Here is a 7,457-nt window from a genome sequence, read left to right as displayed (position 1 = left end):
ACCAACTACTTCTCTGATAGAGTTCAGTGTGTCAAATCGGAGGGCCTGTTGTCCGGACCTCTGGCAGTCTCTATGGGTGTGCCACAGGGTTCAATTCTCGGGCCGACTCTCTTCTCTGTATACATCAATGATGTTGCTTTTGCTGCTGGTGATTCTCTGATCCATCTCTACGCAGACGACACCATTCTGTATACTTCTGGCCCCTCTTTGGACACTGTGTTAACTAACCTCCAGACGAGCTTCAATGCCATACAACTCTCCTTCTGTGGCCTCCAACTGCTCTTAAACGCAAGTAAAACTAAATGCATGCTATTCAATCGATCACTTCCCGCACCTGCTCGCCCGTCCAGCATCACTACTCTGGACGGCTCTGACTTAGAATACGTGGACAACTACAAATACCTAGGTGTCTGGTTAGACTGTAAACTCTCCTTCCAGACTCACATTAAGCATCTCCAATCCAAAATTAAATCTAGAATCGGCTTCCTATATCGCAACAAAGCATCCTTCACTCATGCTGCCAAACATACCCTCGTAAAACTGACCATCCTACCAATCCTCGACTTCGGTGATGTCATCTATAAAATAGCCTCCAACACTCTACTCAACAAACTGGATGCAGTCTATCACAGTGCCATCCGTTTTGTCACCAAAGCCCCATACACTACCCACCATTGTGACCTGTACGCTCTTGTTGGTTGGCCCTCGCTTCATAATCGTTGCCAAACCCACTGGCTACAGGTTATCTACAAGTCTCTGCTAGATAAAGCCCCGCCTTATCTCAGCTCACTGGTCACCATAGCAGCACCCACTCGTAGCACGCGCTCCAGCAGGTATATCTCACTGGCACCCCCAAAGCCAATTCCTCCTTTGGTCGTCTTTCCTTCCAGTTCTCTGCTGCCAATGACTGGAGCGAACTGCAAAAATCTCTGAAGCTGGAGACTCATATCTCCCTCACTAGCTTTAAGCACCAGCTGTCAGATCAGCTCACAGATCACTGCACCTGTACATAGCCCATCTATAAATAGCCCAAACAACTACCTCTTTCCCTACTGTATTTATTTATTTTGCTCCTTTTCACCCAAGTATTTCTACTTTGCACACTCATCTACTGTCAAATCTACCATTCCAGTGTTTTAATTGCTATATTGTATTTACTTCGCCACCATAGCCTATTTATTGCCTTTACCTCCCTTATCTCACCTCATTTGCTCACATTGTATATAGACTTATTTTTCTACTGTATTATTGACTGTATATACAGTGGGGGAAAAAAGTATTTGATCCACTGCTGATTTTGTACGTTTGCCCACTGATAAAAAAAGGATCAGTCTATAATTTTAATGGTAGGTTTATTTGAACAGTGAGAGACAGAATAACAACAAAAATATCCAGAAAAACGCATGTCAAAAATGTTATTATATATATATATATATATATATATATATAATAACATTTTATATATATATATATATATATATATATATATATACAGCCATATTCTAAAATTGATTAAATAGTTTTTTCCCTCATCAATCTACACACAACAACCCATAATGACAAAGCAAAAACAGGTTTTTAAAATGTTTTGCTAATTTATTGCAAATAAAAATTGAAATATTAAATGTACATAAGTATTCAGACCCTTTAATCAGTACTTTGTTGAAGTACCTTTGGCAGCGATTACAGAATCGAGTCTTCTTGGGAATGACTCTACAAGCTAGGCACACCTGTATTTGGGGAGTTTGTCCCATTCTTCTCTGCAGCTCATCTCAAGCTCTGTCAGGTTGGATGGGGAGTGTTGCTGCACAGCTAATTTTAGGTCTCTCCAGAGATGTTCAATCGGGTTCAAGTCTGGGCTCTGGCTGGGCCACTCAAGGACATTCAGAGACTTGTCCCGAAGCCACTCTTGCGCTGTCTTGGCTGTGTGCTTAGGGTTGTTGTCCTGTTGGAAGGTGAACCTTCGCTCCAGTCTGAGGTCCTGAGCACTCAGTAGCAGGTTTTCATCAAGGATCTCTCTGTACTTTGCTCTGTTAATCCTTCCCTCAATCCTGACTAGTCTCCCAGTCCCTGCTGCTGAAAAACATCCCCAAAGCATGATTCTTCCCCACCATGGTTCACCGTAGGGATGGTGCCAGGTTACCTCCAGACCTGACGCTTGGCATTCATTACAAACAGTTCAATCTTGGTTTCATCAGACCAGAGAATCTTGTTTCTCATGGCCTGAGGGTCCTTTAGGTGCCTTTTGGCAAACTCTAAGTGGGCTGTCATGTGCCTTTTACTGAGGAGTGGCTTCCGTCTGGCCACTCTACTATAAAGACTTGATTGGTGGAATACTGCAGAGATGGTTGTCCTTCTGAAAGTTTCTCTCATCTCCACAGTGGAACTCTGGAGCTCTGTCAGAGTGACCATCGGGTTCTTGGTCACCTCCCTGACCAAAATTTCAAAAAAACGTTTTTGCTTTGTCATTATGGGATATTGTACAATTTAATCATTTTTAGAATAAGGCTGTAACGTAACAAAATGTGGAAAAAGTCAAGGGGTCTGAATACTTTCCTAATACACTGTTTATATACACAGTACCAATGAAAAGTTTGGACACCCCTACTCATTCCAGGGTTTTTCTTAATTTGTACTATTTTCTACATTGTAGAATAATAGTGAAGACATCAAAACTATGAAATAACACATATGGAATCATGTAGTAACCCAAAAAGTGTTAAACAAATAAAAATATATTTTCAATTTTAGATTCTTCAAAGTAGCCACCCTTTGCCTTGATGACAGCTTTGCACACTCTTGGCATTCTCTCAACCAGCTTCAAGAGGTAGTCACCTGGAATGCAATTCAATTAACAGGTATGCCTTGTTAAAAGTTAATTTGTGGAATTTCTTTCCATCTTAATGCTTCCGACCGCAAGGCGCTATAGAGGGTAGTGCGTACAGCCTAGTACATCACTGGGGCCAAGCTTCCTGCCATCCAGGATCTTTATACCAGGCGGTGTCAGAGGAAGGTCCTTAAAATGTTAAACGATTCCAGCCACCCTAGTCATAGACTGTTTTCTATGCTGCCGCATGGCAAGCGGTACCAGAGCGCCAAGTCTAGGTCCAAAAAGCTCCTTAACAGCTTCTACCTCCAAGCCATAAGACTGCTAAACAGTTAATCATATGGCTAGCCGGAATATTTGCATTGACCCCCTTTTTTTTCAAATGTAAGTGATTTTATATAAATATACACTGACCAAAAATATAAACGCAACATGCAACAATTTAAAAGATTTTCTTGAGTTATAGTTCACATTAGGAAATCAGTCAATTAAAATAATTTCATTAGGCCCTAATCTATGGATTTCTCATGACTGGGAATACAGATACTGTATGCATCTGTTGGTCACAGATACCTTAAAAAAAGTAGGGAAGTAGATCAGAAAACCAGTCAGTATCTGGTGTGAACACCATTTGCCTAATGCAGCGTGACACATCTCGTTCACATAGAGTTAATCAGGCTGTTGATTGTGGCCTGTGGAATGTTGTCCCACTCCTCTTCAATGGCTGTGCGAAGTTTCTGGATATTGGTGGGAACTGGAACACGCTGCCATACACGTCGATCCAGAGCATCCCATGATTCATGAGCTGAAATTAAAGATCCCAGAAATGTTCCATACGCACATAAATCTTATTTCTCCAACATTTTTCCACAAATTTGTATACATTCCTGTTAGTGAGCATTCCTCCTTTGCCAAGATAATCTATCCACCTGACAGGTGTGGCATATCAAGAAGCTGATTAAACAGAATGATCATTACACAGGTGCACCTTGTCCACAGATGTCTCAAGTTGAGGGAGAGTGCAATTGGCATGCTGGCTGCAAGAATATCCACCAGAGCTGTTTCCAGAGAATTTAATGTTTATTTCTCTACCATAAGCCGCTTCCAACATCATTTTGTCAGTACGTCCACACTGCCTCAAAACCGCAGACCACGTGTAACCACACCAGCCCAGGACCTGCTTCTTCACCTGCGGGATCATCTGAGACCAGCCACCTGGACAGCTGATAAAACTGTGGGTTTGCACAACCGAAGAATGTCTGCACAAACTGTCGGAAATCGTCTCAGGGAAGCTCATCTGTGTGCTTATCATCCTCACCAGGGTCTTGACTAGAGGTCGGCCGATTATGATTTTTCAACGCCGATACCGATGCCGATTTAAAAAAATATATATATATATATTTGTAATAATGACAATTACAACAATACTGAATGAACACTTTTATTTTAACTTAATATATCAATCAAATCAATTTAGCCTCAAATAAATAATGAAAAATGTTCAATTTGGTTTAAATAATGCAAAAACAAAGTATTGGAGAAGACAGTAAAAGTGCAATATGTGCCATGTAAAAAAGCTAACGTTTAAGTTCCTTGCTCAGAACATGAGAACACATGAAAGCTGGTCATGAAAGCTGGTGGTTCCTTTTAACATGAGTCTTCAACATTCTCAAGTAAGAAGTTTTAGGTTGAGGTTATTGTAGGAATTATAGGACTATTTCTCTCTATACCATTTGTATTTCATATACCTTTGACTATTGGATGTTCTTATAGGCACTTTAGTATTGCCAGTGTAACAGTATAGCTTCCATCCCTCTCCTCGCCCCTACCTGGGCTCGAACCAGGAACACATCGACAACAGCCACCCTCGAAGCATCATCACCCATCGCTCCACAAAAGCCGCGGCCCTTGCAGAGCAAGGGGAACAACTACTCCAAGTCTAAGAGCGAGTGACGTTTGAAACGCTATTAGCGCGCACCCCGCTAACTAGCTAGCCATTTCACATCGGTTACACCAGCCCAATCTTGGGAGTTGATAGGCTTGAAGTTATAAACAGCGCAATGCTTGAAGCATTGCGAAGAGCTGCTGGCAAACGCACGAAAGTGCTGTTTGAATGAATGCTTACGAGCCTGCTGCTGCCTACCACCGCTCAGTCAGACTGCTCTATCAAATATCAAATCATAGACTTAACTATAACAAATACACACAGAAATACGAGCCTTAGACCATTAATATGGCCAAATCCGGAAACTATCATTTCCAAAATAAAACGTTTATTCTTTCAGTGAAATACAGAACCGTTCCGTATTTTATCTAATGGGTGTCATCCATAAGTCTAAATATTCCTGTTATATTGCACAACCTTCACTGTTATGTCATAATTACATAAGATTCTGGCAAATTAGTTCGCAACGAGCCAGGCGGCCCAAACTGTTGCATATACTCGACTCTACGTGCAATGAACGCAAGAGAAGTGACACAATATCCCTAGTTTAATATTGCCTGCTAACATGAATTTATTTTAACTAAATACGCAGGTTTAAAAATATATACTTCTTTGTATTGATTTTAAGAAAGGCATTGATGTTAATGGTTAGGTACATTCGTGCAACGATTGTGCTTTTTTCGCAAATGCGCTTTTGTTAAATCATCCCGTTTGGCGAAGTTGGCTGTCTTTGTTAGGAAGAAATAGTCTTCACAGTTCGCAACGAGCCAGGCGGCCCAAACTGCTGCATATACCCTGACTCTGTTGCACAGAAGGCAAGAGAAGTGACACTATTTCCCTAGTTAAAAGAAATTCATGTTAGCAGGCAATATTAACTAAATATGCAGGTTTAAAAATATATACTTGTGTATTTATTTTTAAGAAAGGCGTTGGTGTTTATGGTTAGGTACACATTGGTGCAACAACAGTGCTTTTTTTCGCAAATGCGCTTGTTAAATCACCCGTTTGGCAAAGTAGGCTATGATTCAATGATAAATTAACAGGCACCGCATCGATTATATGCAACGCAGGACAAGCTAGATAAACTAGTAATATCATCAACCATGTGTAGTTAACTAGTGATTATGTTAAGATTGATTGCTTTTTATAAGATATGTTTAATGCTAGCTAGCAACTTACCTTGGCTCCTTGCTGCACTCGCATAACAGGTAGTCAGCCTGCCACGCAGCCTCCTCGTGGAGTGCAATGTAATCGGCCATGATCGGTGTCCAAAAATGGCGATTACCGATTGTTATGAAAACTTGAAATCGGCCCTAATTAATCGTCCATTCCGATTAATCGGTCGACCTCTAGTCTTGACCTGACTGAAGTTCGGCGTCGTAACTGACTTCAGTGGCCAAACGCTCACCTTCAATCACCACTGGAACATTGGAGAAGTGTGCTCTTCACGGATTAATCGTGGTTTCAACTGCACCGGACAGATGGCAGACCTGTGGGTGAGCGGTTTGCTGATGTCAATGTTGTGAACTGAGTGCCCCAATGTGGCAGTGGGGTTATGGTATGGGTAGACATAAGCTACAGACAACTAATACAATTGTATTTTATCGATCACAATTTGAATTCACAGAGATATCGTGATGAGATACTGAGGCCCATTGTGATACCATTCATCCGCCGCCATCACCTCATGTTTCAGCACGATAATGCTTGGCCTCATTTTGTATGGATTTGTACACAATTCCTGGAAGCTGAAAATATCCCAGTTCTTCCACAGCCTGCATACTCACCAACCATGTCACCCATGAAGCATGTTTGGGTAGCTCTGGATTGACAAGCACGTTCCAGTTCCCGCCATTATCCAGCAATTATACACAGCCATTGAAGGGGAGTGGGACAACATCCTACACGCTACAATCAACAGCCTGATCAACTCTATGCGAAGATGTGTCGTGCTGCATGCACTAAATCAAATCAAATGTATTTATATAGCCCTTCTTACATCAGCTGATATCTCAAAGTGCTGTACAGAAACCCAGCCTAAAACCCCGAACAGCACGCAATGCAGGTGTAGAAGCACGGTGGCTAGGAAAAACTCCCTAGAAAGGCCAAAACCTACGAAGAAACCTAGAGAGGAACCAGGCTATGAGGGGTGGCCAGTCCTCTTCTGGCTGTGCCGGGTGGAGATTATAACAGAACATGGCCAAAATGTTCAAATGTTCATAAATGACCAGCATGGTCAAATAATAACAATCACAGTAGTTGTCAAGGGTGCAACAAGGCTGTTCATAGCCGATCATTGAGAGTATCTCTACCGCTCCTGCTGTCTCTACAGAGTTGAAAACAGCAGGTCTGGGACAGGTAGCACGTCAGCTGAACAGGTCAGGGTTCCATAGCCGCAGGCAGAACAGTTGAAACTGGAGCAGCAGCACGGCCAGGTGGACTGGGGACAGCAAGGAGTCATCATGCCAGGTAGTCCTGAGGCTTGGTCCTAGGGCTTAGGTCCTCCGAGAGAGAGAAAGAAAGAGAGAATTAGCGGTTCTGGTGTGGCGGGGGGGGGGCAGTGCCCCTGTGACAACAATTTTGGACCCCCTTGTGCCCCCCCTAAATGTGCAGTATGAAATAACTTTTACATAACAAATTTTTGCTATCGTTCTTTCTACATCCGTTATTAGACAGTGGCAACGA

Source organism: Salmo salar, chromosome ssa16 (assembly GCF_905237065.1).
Source record: "Salmo salar chromosome ssa16, Ssal_v3.1, whole genome shotgun sequence".
NCBI lineage: Eukaryota > Metazoa > Chordata > Actinopteri > Salmoniformes > Salmonidae > Salmo > Salmo salar.
This window is presented reverse-complemented; position numbering follows the sequence as displayed.